Here is a 17,451-nt window from a genome sequence, read left to right on the forward strand (position 1 = left end):
GTGAGGGGGTGTGGTATGGTGGTGTCCGTGCCCTTGGCCAGCGATGCCCCCAGTCTGTGAAACGTGTCTCGATGAGGGCATCCTTTGCGCGCTGGCCCTGGCGATGGCACGTGCGACCTCCCGAGCCTGGCCAGGCCCCATGTCCCACTCATTGTCCCCCTCCCCCTCATCCTCCTTGTCTTACGAAGCCTTCCCTTTTTCCTTCTCCTCCTCGAGCACATCGCCCCACTGCTGTGTAATGTTGTTGAGGACGCAGCAGACCACCACGATGCGGGCGACCCTTCTGGCCTTGTACTGGAGGGCTCCTCCAGAGCAGTCCAGTCACCTGAAGCGCATCTTCAGGACCCCGAAGCACCTATTCACCACACCCTTGGTCGCTGTATGGGCATCCTTGTAGCGGGTCTCCACATTGGCCTTGGCCTCCGGATAGGTGTCATCAGCCATTGCAGCAGTGCATAACCCATGTCACCCAGGAGCAACACCTCAGCTGGGAGGGTGTCGAGAACATGTCAGGAATGGTCAAGTGTGCCTACTGGGTAGGTGACTTGCTGCCTGAACAACCTGGGTGGATTTGGCCTTCTGCTGAGAAACGTTCTCCTGCTCCTAACTGTGCCTCTTGTGGCAGTTTGTCCAATTCTGTTCATCTCCCCTGTCATACTGTAGTACAAGGAAAATGCACACTACTGCAATCATGCCTGGGATTAAGTGGCCTGTGCAGAATCCTTGAAATCACGCAAAGTCCTTCAGGATGTGAGGCAACATCACCCTGCAGATTTGACAACTTTATTTAGCTCTTTACCCACCAAACATTTCTCCAATTGCAGCACAAACCAGTGGAATTCAATCCATTGTAACTTTAAACAGTACACATTTTGAGGCGAGGGTCAGTTTGCCCTTCTGCGTAACGAGTGTTCAGCTTTTTATCTTTAGCTAGAACATTGAAATCAAAAATGGCAGTTCCTTATTTTTAATTTTAGAGTACCCAATTATTTTATTTCCAATTAAGGGACAATTTAGCGTGGCCAATCCACCTAACCTGCACATCTTTTGGGTTGTGGGGGTGAAACCCACGCAGACACGGCGAGAACCCCACATGGACAGTGACCAGGGGCTGGCATTCAAACCCAGGTCCTCAGAGCCGTAGTCCCAGTGCTAACTACTGCACCACGTGCCGCCCTAACATCAAATCAGTTCCGCGCTGTTTAATATCATGATCCGCCTAATCTGCATATTTCCAGCGGGTGCTGCCTGCACATCCCCTGATGTCTTCACTGGTGTTTGGTGCAGCTTGCAGTGGAAGATTACATACATGTCGCACACACTCTGGAGTCAAAAAGGGGACTAGCAGCCCTAAAAATTAGGTCCCAGATAAATTTGCGGTTGTTCCAATGGAAGCTAAAATGACAGTAGTTGTCTGTTAGATTAACCAGGCATCTTAAAATTCAACACCGCTATAACTCACCAGCAAGTGCGTCAGACCACTTGCAAATTCATTGTGGCCAGGTTTTTTTTCCTGGCAGCCCTGGTGACCGTCTGAAATGAATGCAGACCTTATTCCAATGTTAAAAATAAGCTTATGGTATTGAAGGAGACCATTTTGTCCACAGATGTGAGAGTTCGCTAAATGTGTTAAAGATCGAGAGAATCCAATTCTGCTGGTGAAAGAGCCCAGAACAATGGGGAAGAAGATTAAAATTGGAGCTAGCCTGTTCACTGGTGCTGTAAGAAAGCACTTTTTTTTACAACTGATAATCTGGTAATCGCTCCCTAAAAGCTATTGGCGTCACTCAGTTGAAAGTATCAAACAGTTTGATAGATTTTTGTCACGGATTATGGAACCTAGGTGGGTAGATAGAGTTAAGATACAGATCAGCCACAATCTAATTGAATGATAGAACAGTCTCAAAGAGCTGATTTGCCGACACCTGTCCCTGTGTTTGTGCAAGTCAGTGAAGTGTTGGCTAGTGTAGACTTGAGAGATGAACAGACACTTCCAACACTGATGAAGGTTCAACTCAATTTTATTAACTACTTCTAACTAACTAACACACAATGGCTGTGGCTCTAAATGATGCTAACTTAAACTAGAGACCTAAGCCTTGTCCGAACCAGTTGATCCTCTCAGCACGTGGTGTGAGTCTGTGCTGGGCTGGATGGGTTCTTGTGACACTGAGAGGCAGCACCCAGAATGAGCGGGAACCGTGGTGCCCTCTGCCTTTATAGTGTGTGTATTCTAACTGGTGATTGGCTGCGGTGTTTGTACCTGTTGATTGGTCTCTGTGTGTGTCCATCAGTGTGTGTCTGCACCATGATATACTGCTGTATATTATGACAGTCAGATTTTGCACCACCTTAGCATGACTGCTGGGTGTATAGCAGAGCAGATCGCCTGGGAATTTTTTTTTCTATTGACACTTAGTGTGATGATCAAAGAGGTAAGAGTGCTGTTCCAGCCAGAAGCACAACCCTTCTGACCACCTCCCGGCAGGTGTAATATATAGCATCTAATGTGGTCAAAATTCATCAGGCCTCAGCCAGCAGGCTGAATGAGGGTGTCCAATTGATGCTCGCAGCTTGTTAACGGTGATGTGCAAGGATCAATTTCAGACAGACCTCGGGCTTTCCTAGTGCTGCTAACCAATTTAGCCAATTTATAGTCGTATCCCTGTTGCCAAAAGACTTTTAAAATGATTTTAACAAATTACTCTGCAGCTTTTCTATCAGCCATTCACACCGTTCAATAGGTAAACCTAACTTGGCTCTGAATGAGGGAGCTAAATATTAACCGTAAAGGTTAACGTGACCAAACTTTCCTTTACAACTGCGGCATCGTGTATAAGCTTCAATCGTTGCTTTTCCGTCCTCCCAGTAGTGACTAAGTTACCTTGTTGCATTTCTTGTTCCAATGATCTGGCCCACTGTGTCCCATCCGTCCTGCCTCCTGTTCATTTTTAGACCTGGCAAAAGGCAGTATTTCCCAGCTCTATGTAGAAAAGTAGCTTACACATTTTAAAGTAGGCTGAACAGGTGGAAAGCATATATCAGTGTCTGATCCTTACAGGGCCTCCCAGCACCCACTGCCATAATCCATAATTCCTTCATTACTCATTACTCAACTCTTCGCCCACCCTCCCTGCAGTCTAAGAATAGGAGCAAGAGGAGGCAGAAGGTCATGGCTGATTTTCCATTTCAACTCCACCTTGATTACCCTTGTGCCTAAAATGTATTGATTTCTATTGAATATACTGCAATGACTGAATCAACACAGCCCTCTGGAATAGAGAGCGCCAAAGAAACAAAGTGCTTTGCTTCAGCTGATTAACTTAATATTTAAAGTATTAGAAGGTGAGTTCACAAGTTTAATATTCAATAGTCAAGTTCAGGCTTTCAGTTTAAACTTTGACACTGTACTCCTTATTCTTGAACTTTCTTCCATTGGAATCACAATTAAGAAGTCTTTTGAAATATTTGCTTTTAATTAGTCTTAAACTATATCGGTGGCGAAGCCGTGTAATATTGTTATTTTCTACATTTTCCCGTGCTAATTATGATGATCTGAGAAGGAGCGAGAGCGCTTGGGCCAAAGCTGATCAAGGTAGGAAATAATTTATTGCTATCTCCTGAAAGTAACTCAGATTATAAACAGTATGAAGAAGAACCACAGCACATCCAATACTTCCGATCATTTACTATGTAGAAGTATTAATTACCAACGTTTTACAATGAATAGTTGTTCTGCTGGATAAAATGCTCCTGGACATGGAACCCTCTGGTTTTGGTTAGTATGGGTTGTATTCAGAGCAATGGTGATTGCTGCCTTCTTTTTAAATTAGTTGCCTTGAACTTCAGACTACTTCCAATATTTTTCTTGCATTGTGTAAACATTTCCATTTCTTTTTGAGAAAGTAATTGCTTTAGTCTTTGTTTTAACAAAACTATCCTTTACAAAATTTGGTCTTTTCACTATGCCTTTTCATTTTCGGTATTTTACATCTATCATTTCTAGTGACACCTATTCTGCTTTACATTGTGCGCTCTCTATTTTATAACTATCTTTGTATATTTGCTGGCAATTCCCCCTCTTGCATGGAAATGTATGGTATGATTTTGCGCCCGCTTTTGCTCCGAGTGCAAACGGCGACGCGGGCGTGAAATATTACGAGACTCGGAACACGAGAAACTTGCCAGTGAGATCTTGTTTGCCGATTCTTCCAGACACCAGCGAGTTACATAATGATGTTGCCACCGAGGAAGGTTGGGAACCTAATTTAAATGCATCGCAATATGATTAGCAGGCCTTCCCCTGCTGTATCATCCCCCCACATTTGGAATTTCCCACCCACACCCCTGACTTGACGTCCCATCTGGTTTACAACTGCTTTTAAGAAATGGGAACCAGGCAAAGGGAACCTTCTAGGGGTACAAAAGTAAGTGTAGTCCCTGAGGGAAGAGGGACATGCCAGGTAGTACCCTGGCATTGTCCCAAGCACTTCCCCAGCCCCTGGTACTGCAAGTTGGCACTGCCCCAGGCATTCTCCCAGAGGGCAGTGCCAGAAGACCGTGCCAGGGAGTTGTGCCAGGGGAGGGGGTCCCTCTGGGAATCTCTATTGGGGGGTTTCCCCATGTGTGTTTGGCAGTTTCCCTTGTGCATGAGAGGGTTTCCCCTTGTGTGTGTCATATAGGAAGATCTCCCGTGTCCATGGTGGCCATTTGGGGGAGTCCCCTTTTTGCGGGGTTTCCGAGGTTGCCTATTGGAGATCGGGACACTTGGGCTTCCCGGCTGGCAGCTTTTTCCAGCCCTGCCCCGACAGCGTGGCAACATGGACCATGCCTCCAGATTATTTCTGCACATTGTGCTAGATTATCTGGAGAGAAAAGCTGACTGTGGAGCCTTTGAGACGCACAGCAGTATTCTCACATCAGCCAGCACTCTGTACATAGAATGGAAAATTCTACCCATTGCCCTGAGAGGAGAAATTGGATTAATGCTTAACCTAGGAATTTTGCGGTTAAAAGATGGCCGTGTAGTTCTTTTGTGAGTTGATCTTATTCTATGTGCTATTTGTAATCCACAGTAAACCTTGATGGAACCATCAATTCACCAGACACGTGTTTCCAATGTGAATCTAGGCTTTAATCGACTTACTTCAGAGCCAGCCTGTTACCTGTTGATGAACTCATAGTGAACTCAGGCTGACTCTGGACACGGGTATTTATACAGGTGCACTAGGGGGAGCAGTCGTGGGCGGAGCCAAGGGTGGAGCCCAGTACAAGTTCCTGAGTGCTCCCAGCACTACTCCCCCTAGTGGTAGAATAGCACTACTGCGCTTACAAAGACAGTGTGAATTAACATATATACAGCTATATTACATTCACCACATTCACCCCCTGCAAAAAAAAATCAAGTCCGGCGGGGGTGGTGGTCTAGTCTATAAAGTCAGTCTGTCCGGCGGTCGAATTGTCTGCTGAGATCTGCGGAGCACCGGGGTTGCACCTCTTGCGGTGGCTGGATGGGTGTAGTGTGCTGGGGTATGATGGGGGAGTCCAGGGAGGGTTGTATCTGAGCTTCATACTCTCCTGGTTCTACCAGGGACTGGGGGCGCTGGGGGCCGGCCGGCGCGGGGGCGCGGAACTGGTGGAGCGAGCTCGTGGGCTCGGGAGCGCCAGGGGGCGGCAGCATGGGGTGTAGGGTGAGAGGTCCTTCTGCGGGGGTAGAGGGGGCGCTGGATCCGGTGAGTGCCAGATCCCAGAGGGATACAGTGTCCTGATGGCCATCAGGGAACTCGACGAATGCGTACTGGGGGTTGGAGTGGAGCAGGTGCACCTTCTCAACAAGGGGGTCGGTTTTGTGTGCCCTGACGTGTTTCCTCAGGAGTACGGGGCCCGGCATCCTCAGCCATGCTGGAAGTGAGAGCCCCGTGGTAGTGCCCCTGGAAAAAACGAAGAGCCTCTCGTGAGGGGTCTGGTTGGTCGCCATACACAAAAGGGACCTAGTAGCGTGGAGCGCATCTGGGAGGACTTCCTGCCACTGGGAGACTTGGAGCGTTCTAGACCGAAGGGTCAGTAGGACGGTCTTCCTGACCGTCGCGTTCTCCCTTTCCACCTGCCCGTTCCCCCTGGGGTTGTAGTTGGTAGTCCTGCTCGAGGCAATGCCCTTGTCGAGCAGGTACTGACGCAGCTCATCGCTCATGAAGGACGAACCCCGGTCGCTGTGTACGTAGCTGGGGAAACCAAACAGGGTGAAGATGCTATGCAGGGCCCTAATGACTATGTGGGAGGTCATGTCGGGGCACGGGATAGCGAATGGGAAACGGGAGAACTCGTCTACGACGTTTAAGAAGTAAACGTTCTTGTTAGTTGAGGGGAGTGGCCCTTTGAAATCAATCGCGAGGCGTTCAAAGGGCCTAGAAGCCTTGACCAGGTGGGCCCTGTCTGGTCTATAGAAGTGCGGTTTGCACTCTGCACAGATCGGGCAGTCCCTGGTGACCGCTTTTACTTCCTCTTTGGAGAAAGGCAGGTTTCGGGCCCTGATGTAGTGGGCGAGCCGGGTGACCCCCGGGTGGCAGAGGTCATTTTGGATGACTTTTAATCGGTCGATCTGCGCGCTGGCACATGTCCCGCGGGATAGGCCATCCGGAGGCTCGTTGAGCTTCCCGGGTCGATATTTGATATCGTAATTGTAGGTGGAGAGTTCGATCCTCCATCTCAGAATTTTATCGTTTTTTATTTTGCCCCTTTGTGAGTTGTCGAACATGAAGGCAACCGATCTTTGGTCGGTGATGAGGGTGAACCTCCTACCTGTAAGGTAGTGCCTCCAGTGACGGATAGCCTCCACAATGGCTTGTGCTTCTTTCTCGACTGAAGAGTGTCGGAGTTCTGAAGCGGAGAGGGTACGGGAGAAAAATGCAACTGGTCTCCCTGCCCGATTTAACGTGGCTGCAAGAGCTACCTCTGAGGCGTCGCTCTCTACCTGAAATGGAGTGGATTCATCCACCGCCCGCATGGCCGCTTTGGCGATGTCCTCCTTGATGCCGTCGAAGGCCTGGCGTGCCTCGGCTGACAGGGGAAATCGTGTGGCCCTAAAGAGTGGGCGGGCTTTGTCCGCATATTGAGGGACCCACTGGGCGTAGTAGGAAAAAAGTCCCAAGCACCGTTTGAGGGCCTTGGGACAATGAGGGGGAGGGAGTTCTAAGAGGGGGCGCATACAGTCCGGGTCGGGGCCCAGGACTCCGTTTTCCATGACATAGCCGAGGATGGCTAGTCTGGATGTGCGGAAAATGCATTTCTCCTTGTTGTACGTGAGGTTCAGTTTCTGTGCCGTCTGGAGAAAACGGTGGAGGTTGGCGTCGTGGTCCTGCTGGTCATAGCCGCAGATGGTGACATTGTCCAAGTACGGAAACGTGGCCCGCAGCCCGTACTGGTCCACCATTCGGTCCATTGCTCGTTGAAACACCGAGACCCCATTAGTGACGCCGAAAGGGACCCTGAGGAAATGGAAGAGGCGGCCATCGGCCTTGAATGCCGTGTAGTGGCGGTCCTCCGGGCGGATTGGGAGCTGGTGGTATGCAGACTTCAGATCCACCGTGGAAAAGAGCCGGTACTGGGCGATCTGGTTTACCATGTCTGCAATCCTGGGGAGGGGATACGCGTCGAGGAGCGTAAATCTATTTATAGTCTGACTGTAGTCGACCACCATACGGAATTTTTCCCCGGTCTTAATGACCACCACCTGAGCTCTCCAGGGACTATTGCTGGCCTCTATAACTCCCTCACTGAGTAGCCTATCCTATCCTGCAGGCTATACCGCCTGCTACGAGTGGCAATGGGTTTACGGTCCTTAGTGAGATTGGCAAAGAGAGGAGGGGGGGGGGGGGATTCGCAGCGTAGCGAGGCTGCAGATCGTGTGTGGGGGCAGGGGCCCCCCAAAGCCGAGTGTGAGGCTCTAGAGGTTGCATTGGAAGTCTAGGCCTAATAAGAGTGGCGCGCAGAGTTTGGGCAAAACGTAGAGTTTGAATTTCGAGTAACTAGCGCCTCGGATTGTGAGTGTTGCGGCGGTGCGCCCCTGGATCTGGACCGAGTGGGAGCCTGAAGCGAGCACGATAGTTTGCTGCACGTGGAAAACGGGGAGCGAGCAGCATCTTACCAGGTCAGGATGTATGAAGCTCTCAGTGCTCCCGGAGTCGAAGAGGCATGGCGTTTTGTACCCGTTGATATGGATCTCTGCCATCGAGTTTCGTAAATTCTTTGATCGTGATTGGTCCAGGGTGACCGCGCTGAGTTGCGGGTAGTCGGCGGCTCCATCAGCTGTGCTGGAGTGGCCCCGTGATGACTGCCCTCTGAGTTCATAGTCTAATTCGAATTCCTCCGCTGAGTTGTCCGAGCGCGGAGATGCCGATCGGGCCTGTGGATCGCACGTGGCTGGAGGGGGCGGAGTCAGGGCATAGGCCGCAGCGTTTCGGGTACCACGGGGCTGCGAGTGAGGGGAGTGATTACTGTGAGTCGCTGGGGAGTTAGAAGCTGGGGCCCTTTTTGCGAAGCACACTCTCGCGTAGTGGCCTTTCCACCCGCAGCTGCTGCTGGCCGCTTTGCGGGCCGGGCAGTGCTGCCGCGGGTACTGGTTCTGGCCGCAGAAATGGCAGGCTGGAGCAGCGTAGTGGCTGGCTGGAGCAGCATAGTGGCTGGCTGGGGCATCATGGTGGCTGGCTGGAGCAACATAGTGGCTGGCTGGGGCAGCATGAAATGAAATGAAAATCGCTTATTGTCACGAGTAGGCTTCAATGAAGTTACTGTGAAAAGCTCCTAGCCGCCACATTCCGGCTCCTGTCCGGGGAGGCTGGTATGGGGAGCATGGTGGCTGGGCGGCCGTGAAGCACAGGCCTGGGGGAGTCGCTGGTTGGGGGCCCATGATTGGGTCGCGGGGTCCGCGGGGAACGAGTTAAGGCTGCGGAAGGAGACCTCCATCGTGGTAACAGCTTCCACAGTCATTTCTAAGTCCTGGGCCCCCTTTTCCAGCAGTCGTTGGCGCACATAGTTAGACCTGAGGCCCGCTACAAAAACATTGCCTACCGCCAATTCCCTGTGTTCAGCCGCGGTAACCGCTTGGTAATTACAGTCATTGGAAAAATTATTATGTCCTCTTAGGAATTCGGCGAGTGATTCCGTAGGCCGCTGACGGTGAGCCGTGAACACATGGCGAGCATAAACTTCATTAATGGGCCTTACATACATTTTTTTGAGAACTGCTAGCGCCGCAGTATATGAACTGGCCGAGTTTAGTTGCGTAGAGATTCTGTGGCTCACCGTCGCGTGCAGTAGACTTAGCTTCTGATCCTCTGTAGTTTCGGCTGTGCTCGCTTCGGCCAGGTAGGCCTTGAAGCACCGGATCCAGTGGGAGAAGATTTCTTTAGCCTCTGCATCCTGCTGGTTGAGTTCCAGGCGTCCAGGCTTGAGGGCCGATTCCATAATCGATCCTTACTGTTCTTAAGTCGATTAAATTGATGGAACCATCAATTCACCAGACACGTGTTTCCAATGTGAATCTAGGCTTTAGTTGACTTACTTCAGAGCCAGCCTGTTACCTGTCGATGAACTCGTAGTGAACTCAGGCTGACTCTGGACACGGGTATTTATACAGCTGCACTAGGGGGAGGAGTCATGGGCGGAGCCAAGGGTGGAGCCCAGTACAAGTTCTTGAATGCTCCCAGCGCTACCCCCCCTAGTGGTAGGATAGCGCTACTGCGCTTACAAAGACAGTGTGAATTAACAGATATACATCTATATTACATTCACCACAAACCTCTTCTCCTCAATTACTCTCTTCCCTGCTCTAATATATTTAGATTAAATAAACTCCCTGCATTAATGTGGTGCAGAATGAAATTTGTGGTAAAATAATGCATGCAGGAAATTATGCTAATGTTTTAATCAGTGAGTTTAAAATGTGAACGGGAAAGTAAATTCACAAGATTTGCATCTTCATGGATCATTGATCTGTTCTAAATCATTGTAATGAAAGCATTATTTTCTATGCTTTATAGTTTTACACAATTCTTATCCTGGAAATATGGCTGAGATTATTTTCTGATAAAATATTTTTGTACATTGTTACTTTTATTGCATTGCCTTGCCTGTATAACTGCCTGTGAAGATGAAGGAGACATTTGTTTTTATAGTTATGTTATGTAACTAATAGAAGCATAGAGCATTCAGCTCATCTTGTCCATGCCAGCCAGGTGCCCTTTCTTTTTTTTAATAAATTTAGTGTACCCAATTCATTTTTTTTCCAATTAAGGGGCTGATGCAGGCGATCTGGCTTGATGCATAGTTCCATTGCTGTAATATCTCTGCTTAATAAATTGATGCACTATCAATTACGACGAGACGAGAGTAGAGAGTAATCGAGGATTTATTAAGCAGAGATGTGTGGCCTCCTGCAGCTGCTACCAGAATGGGAGCAGCTCGGTGTGCACAGAATTTATACTCCGCCTACTGGGCAGAGCCAGCAGGCAGAGATCCATCCCCGTACCTGTAGTACAGGAGCTTTACCGTATTACTTCTATTATGCAATCAGTGGTGACTACCACATTCACCCCTGTTAAAAAAAGAGTCCAGCGGGGGTAGTGGAAAAAATATTTACAGGTTTGTGAAAATTTAAAGTTTACAGTCTGGTGAAAATTTACAAATTCAGCTAGTCGGGTGCCTTGATCCTCTGTTGTGAGCGCCTCAGTCCCGGTGGTGATGCAGGCGCCGACTTGGTCGCCTGTGGCTCCGGGAGCGTGCTGTCCTCATCTTCATCCCTGGGGGTAACCAGTGGGAGACGGATCGTCCTGGGGTGGGGGCTGTAGTGAGCTGCGCTGGGGCAAGGGTGGGTGGCGCCGGGCCAATCGGAGGGGAGGGTGTCAGGTGTTGGGCCGTGGGTGGGGATGCAGCTGGTGCCAGGTCCCTGAGGGAGACTGTGTCCTGGCACCCGTCGGGGAATGCCACATGGGCGTACTATGGGTTTGCGTGCAGTAGTTGCACCCTTTCAACCAACGGGTCCGGTTTGTGGATCCGCATGTGTTTGCGGAGGAGGGCAGGTCCAGGAGCTGCGAGCCACGTTGGGAGCCAAACCCCAGAGGTGGACTTCCTAGGGGAAGGGGATGCTCATGGGGGGTTTCATTGGTCGCAGTGCAGAGTAGCGATCGAATGGAGTGGAGCAACCTCCTGACAGCGGGAGACCGGGAGATTCTTGGACGGCAGGGCCAGCAGGACGGCCTTCCAGACAGTCCCATTCTCCCTCTCCACCTGCCCGTTTCCCTGGGGGTTGTAGTCCTGCTCGAGGCGATGCCCTTGCTGAGCAGGAACTGACGCAGCTCATCACTCGTAAAGGAGGATCCCTGGTCGCTGTGGACGTAAGCGGGGAAACTGAACAGGGCGGCGATGCTGTTGAGTACATTAATGACCTTGGCAGACGTCATATCAGGGCATGGAATGGCAAAGGGAAATCGGGAGTATTCATCGACCATGTTCAGGAAGCACGTGTTTCGGTCGGTGGAGGGGCGGGGCCCTTTGAAATCCACGCTGAGGCATTCAAAGGGGCGTGAGGCCTTCACCAGGTGCGCTCGGTCCGGCCAGTAGAAGTGCGGCTTGCACTCCGCGCAGACCTGGCGGTCTCTGGTGATGGTCCTGACCTCCTCAATGGAGTAGGGCAGGTTGTGGGCCTTGATGAAGTGAAAGAACCGGGTGACCCCTGGGTGACAGAGACCATCATGTAGGGCCCGGAGTCGGTCCACGAGCGCTGGCACATGTGCCTCAGGATAGGGCATCGGGGGCTCGTTGAGCTTCCCGGGGCGATACAAAATCTCATAATTGTAGGTGGAGAGCTCGATCCTCCACCTTAAGATTTTGTCATTTTTGATCTTGCCCCGCTGTGTATTATTAAACATGAAGGCAGCCGACCGTTGGTCAGTGAGGAGAGTGAATCTCCTGCCGGCCAGGTAATGCCTCCAATGCCGCATAGATTCGACGATGGCTTGGGCCTCCTTTTCGACAGAGGAGTGCCGAAGTTCGGAGGCGTGGAGGGTGCGGGAAAAGAATGCCACGGGTCTGCCTGCCTGGTTGAGGGTGGCGGCCAGAGCGAGGTCCGATGCATCGCTCTCGACCTGAAAGGGCGGGTCTCGTCGACCGCGTGCATCGTGGCCTTGGCGATGTCTGCCTTGATACGGCTGAAGGCCTGGCGGGCCTCAGCCGTCAGGGGGAAAATTGTGGAGTGGATGAGTGGGCGGGCCTTGTCCGTATAATTAGGGACCCACTGGGCATAATAGGAGAAAAACCCCAGGCATTATTTCAGTGCCTTGGAGCAGTGGGGGAGGGGGAGTTCCATGAGGGGGCGCATGCGGTCGGGGTCAGTCCCTAGAATTCCATTTTCCACAGCCAAGGATGGCTAAGCAGTTGGTGGGGAACAAGCACTTCTCCTTATTGTACATGATTTTAAGGAGTTTGGCGGTTTGGAGAAATTTGAGAAGGTTAGCGTCATGGTCCTGCTGGTCGTGGCCGCAGATAGTGACATTATCTATGTACGGGAAGGTGGCCCACAGTCCGTACGGGTCAACCATTCGGTCGATCTCACGTTGGAAGACCGAGACCCCGTTAGTGACACCGAAGGGAACCCTAAGGAAATGATAGAGGCAGCCGTCTGCTTTAAACGCAGTGTATTTGCGGTCCACCTTGCTCATGGGGAGCTGGTGGTAGGCAGTTTCAGGTCCACTGTAGAGAAGACCCGGTACTGTGGAATCTGATTGGCCATATCAGATATGCATGGGAGGAGGTACGCGTCGAGCTGCGTGTACCGATTGATGGTCTGACTGTAGTCAATGGCCATCCTCTGTTTCTCCCCAGTCTTTATTACTACCACTTCGACTCTCCAGGGGCTGGCCTAAATATTGCCTTTCCGCAGCAGCCGCGGGACCTCCGACCTGATGAAGGTCCTGTCCTGGGCACTGTACCACCTCACCTCACATCCCAAACTCCCCTCACCCCACACACCCTGGTGGTGACAGGTTGGCAATCCGGGGTGAGGTTTGCAAACAGGGAAGGTGGGTCAACCTTGAGGGCCGTGAGGCCGCATACGGTGAGGGGTGGTATGTGGTAGACTTTGGAGGTTGCACTGGAAGTCAAGGCCAAGTAACAGGGCAGCGCAGAGGTTGGGGAGGATGTAGAGCCGGAAGTTGCTGAACTCTACGCCCTGGACGGTAAGGGTGACGATGCAGTACACCCGGATTTCCATGGAATGGGATCCGGAGTCCAGGGAGCTTCTCTGGGTAACAGAGTGTACCACGAGGGAGAAGTGCCTTACCGTAGAGGCGTGGATGAAGCTTTCCATGCTCCCGGAGCCAAGGCGGCAGGATGTCTTGTGCCCATCGTCGTAGTTGCGAGGTTGTGCGGCCAGGACTGGTCGAGCGTGATGGAGGCGAGTTGCGGCTGGTCAGCAGCGGTAGTGGGTGATGAATGGCCAGATGAAGTCCCCGACAAGCAGAGGTCCTGAGGTGCTGTCCAAAATGGCGGCAAAGATGGCGGCGCCCACAGCGGGCGGCATTAAAGGTGGCGGCGCCAACGGGCCGCACGTAGTCTGCTGGGAGGAAGATGGCGGTGCCCATGGGTCGCACGTGTTCTGCTGGGACGATAATGGCGATGCCCACGGGCCGCACGTGGTCTGCAGGGACGATAATGGCGGTGCCCACGGGTCGCACGTGGTCTGCAGGGACGATAATGGCGGTGCCCACGGGCCGCACGTGGTCTGCAGGGACGATAATGGCGATGCCCACGGGCCGCACGTGGTCTGCAGGGACGATAATGGCGGTGCCCACGGGCCGCACGTGGTGGGTGCAGGAACACTGGGCCTATGTTCAGCAGCGATCGACTGGGCCTGGCACACAGCAGTGAAATGCCCCTTCTTTCCGCAGGCTTTGCAGAATGTGCTCCGCGCCGAGCAGCGCTGTCGGGGGTACTTTGTCTGGCCGCAGAAATAGCACTTGGACCCCCCGGGATTGGCTGGCTGCCGCACGGCGCAGGCTTGGGGTTGGCTGAGGACGGCCGCTGGTGGGGCCCACGATGTCCATGAGGGCGCCATGCGGTTGGGGGTGTACGACTGTACGCTACGGGAGGCTACCATTAGCGAGTTTGTGAGCTGCCTGGTCACCGCGCGGTCGAGCCTACCTTCTTCTAATAGGCGCTGGCAGATATACGCCGACTCCATGCCCGTAACGAAAGCGTCCCTGATTAAGAGTTCTGTATGTTCCACGGCCGAAACTGCCTGGCAATCGCAGTTCCTCGCCAGGATGTGCAGGGCACGCCAGAAATTGTCTCATGACTCACCGGGAAGTTGCTGCCTCGTGGATAGGAGGTGCCTGGCACAGAGTTTGTTGATCAGCCGGATATTGTGTCCTTTCAGAAGCTCTATAGCTGCAGGGTAAGTGGGCGCATCCTGGATAAGGGGAAAAATCTTGGAGCTCACCCGTGAGTACAGGATCTGAAGCTTCTGAGCGTCCGAGGACTGTTCAGTCGCTGATCTGAGGTAGCTTTCAAAGCAAGCTAGCCAGTGGTCGAAGGCCGACATGGCATTATCTGCTTTAGAGTGTAGCTGCAGGCGATCTGGCTTGATGCATAGTTCCATCGCTGTAATATCTCTGCTTAATAAATTGATGCACTATCAATTACGACGAGACGAGAGTAGAGAGTAATCAAGGCTTTATTAAGCAGAGATGCGTGGCCTCCTGCAGCTGCTACCAGAATGGGAGCAGCTCGGTGTGCACACACATTTATACTCCACCTACTGTAGTACAGGAGCCTTACTGCATTACCTCTATTATACAATCAGTGGTGACTACAACAGAGGCAATTTAGCGTGGCCAATCCACCTAGACTGCACATCTTTGGGTTGTGGGGGCGAAACCCATGCAAGCACGGACAGTGACCCAGGGCCAGGATCGAGACTGGGACGTCAGCGCAGTGAGGTTGCAGGGCTAACCCACTGCACCACCGTGCTGCCCTCAGGTACCCTTTCTAATCCCACCTTCCTTCACCTGGCCCAGGGGGGGTCAGGGAGGTTGGGGTGTGGGGTGTGGGGAGGTTGGGATGTGAGGTGTGGAGGGTTGGGGTGGGCATATATCTGTAATGAGGACCCGCAACCAGGCAGGTGGGGATCTCAGTTTGTGGCACGACGCCGACCTCCGCGTTGTCGACCTCCCTCTCCTCCGGCCCACCGGCAATCTCTAGTGCCCTCTGCTTTGGGCTGGTTTAGCACATTGGGCTAAATCTCTGGCATTCAAAGCAGACCAAGGCAGGCCAGCAGCACGGTTCAATTCCTGTACCAGCCTCCCCGAACAGACGCCAGAATGTGGCGACTAGGGTCTTTTCACAGTAACTTCATTGAAGCCTACTCGTGACAATAAGCCATTTTCATTTTTTTTTCATTAGGCACGGTGAGGGGACGCAGGTCTGGTGGTCCCTCCGGTCTTCTCCCACTCCTGGCGGTTGTGCGCAGCCTTGTTCTGGGGGGGGATAAACACAAACAGCAACAGTGTTAGACAGTCCGGTGCATGCAGCCCTGGGGTTGGGTATCTGTTGGCCTCAGTGGCCAGGGCACCCGGCCATTGTGGCTGGCATGGGTGCAGCCATATGGGTCGTGGTGGGGGTCTGACCGATCCCCTGGGAGGGGAGGTGGGTCACATGTGTTTGGGGGGGTAGGGGGGGGTTAGTGCAGGGGCACAGCGCTGGATACTCACCCTGGCCAGCCTAAGGAGGTTGTGCAGTTTATTTTCTGCACTGGTCTCCAGTCCGGGCCACCACCCCGATAGCGCTGACGGCGGCTCCCACCTCCGCCCAGGCATGACGAACTTGGCGCCTGCTGACCTCCGTCCCGGCCTGGGTACAGCACCAGCCTTCTCTCCTCCATGGAGTCAAGGAAAGTCTCGAGTTCGCCATCCCAGAATGGCGGCACTGCCCTCCTTGCGGCCATGTTGGCTTGTGTGTGTGAGGGGGACAATGAGTTATGTGCAGCCGCGGCGGGACGTCAGTCTCGGAACTGGTGAATCGGCCAGATGCTCGAACATTGCGAATTCGGCATGGCGTGACCGCCTGGCATGCGGCATCAGTAACGTCAACGTGCAAAGGAAATTGGTGGCTAAGACAAGGCAACTGAAATAACCTAAGCAACCGAATACGCTGAGAAGGGAGCGTCAGAGCTTCAATGCACGCAAGAGGATGATGCAAACCAACTGTGGAGTAGAATGGCTGCAGGGCACGCACCTAGGTTGACAAGCACAGAGGAGGTTCAGCCACAATCCCAGGAACAGGATCGTGGTCAGAGATCAGGACAAATCAGGCCGTCAAACCAGGAATTATGACGAATGCCATTGATGCATTGGGATCACGCTCAAGAAATGTGTCACTGCAGAGAATTCATCTCTTTTAAGTGTAACAGGTAGGGCCATATTGAGATATGTTGCTGTGGCAAGCAGGGCACACCCAGTTTTAAAAAAAGCAAAGACTAGAGTAAATAAAGTGGGGATTGTAATGCTATGTATAGTGACAGTGTAGTAAAGGGTTAACATCTGAAACTGTGTAAATCAAACACTAGATGGCGTTACTATTTCATTGTATATAAGTCAGCATCTAGGAATTCTGGGAGAAAATGATGAGCAGCTGAGGAGAACAGAGTGAGAATTGATTGTAGAGACCGAGCACAAGGTCAAGTCATAGTGTAGTTTATTAGTTAGATAGAATATTGATTACTGTAATACAGATTCAGTATTATTAGTTTAGTATCTGTTATTCAGTAAAGTGTGCAAACTCAATCAAATTTAAGAGTGTAAAATAAATTTGTTTTGATTCAAACTTTTTATTTTTATATTCTTTGTCAACACTACATATCTGGCTATCTTGGAGGAAAAGGCAAGGAATGTAACAGGGAGGAACTCCAATGCAGAATCAGAATTTTACAAGCTGAAAGTAAGCAAAACAGACCCACAGAAATGGCCTTAACCGTCAACAGGCAACCATTAAGCATGAAAGAGGTCTTTACACTTCAGCCTAGTCCATGGTGTGCGGGGCCCTACTCCCAGTGCCCCGTGCAAACGCCCCATTGGCCAGGGTTCGCGCACTCCTGCGCGATTGGCCCCTAACTGCCCATGTGGTCCGTGGAGCCTGCCCCTTAAAGGGGTCACGTTACCACATTATCCTCCCCACTAAAGTCCCTTCACATACTACCCCAAAACAATGAACAAAATTCACCACTGTTAATAGACAACCAAGAAAAATGAGTCCATCAAAAAGTCAATCAGTCCGGAGAACTCTGTGTCTGCCGAGTCCCCTTTGGCCCAGCCACAGTCCCGGCACTCTTCTGGGAGATTGTGCACTCCACAGTCAATGCCACCTCAGGAGGGCTCACTTCTACAACAGACAAATTAATCTCAC

General features: G+C 51.7%; 1 protein-coding gene across 4 annotated transcripts in view; it reads left to right on the top strand.

The window, feature by feature from the left end:
• The first annotated feature begins 3,172 nt into the window (after window positions 1-3,172).
• The window catches only part of xpnpep2 (X-prolyl aminopeptidase (aminopeptidase P) 2, membrane-bound), a 118,343-nt gene continuing 104,064 nt past the window's right edge, over window positions 3,173-17,451 (top strand). For 2 of the 4 annotated variants that reach the window (XM_038776065.1, XM_038776067.1), the window contains exons 1-2: window positions 3,173-3,345; window positions 3,564-3,595. The gene's annotated coding sequence lies outside the window, so the exon portion shown is untranslated. The remainder of the gene's footprint in view (window positions 3,346-3,563; window positions 3,596-17,451) is intronic. The other 2 variants (XM_038776066.1, XM_038776068.1) reach the window with 1 other exon arrangement.

The sequence above is a fragment of the Scyliorhinus canicula genome, chromosome 17 (genome assembly GCF_902713615.1).
Source record: "Scyliorhinus canicula chromosome 17, sScyCan1.1, whole genome shotgun sequence".
In the NCBI taxonomy this organism is placed as follows: Eukaryota; Metazoa; Chordata; class Chondrichthyes; order Carcharhiniformes; family Scyliorhinidae; genus Scyliorhinus; species Scyliorhinus canicula.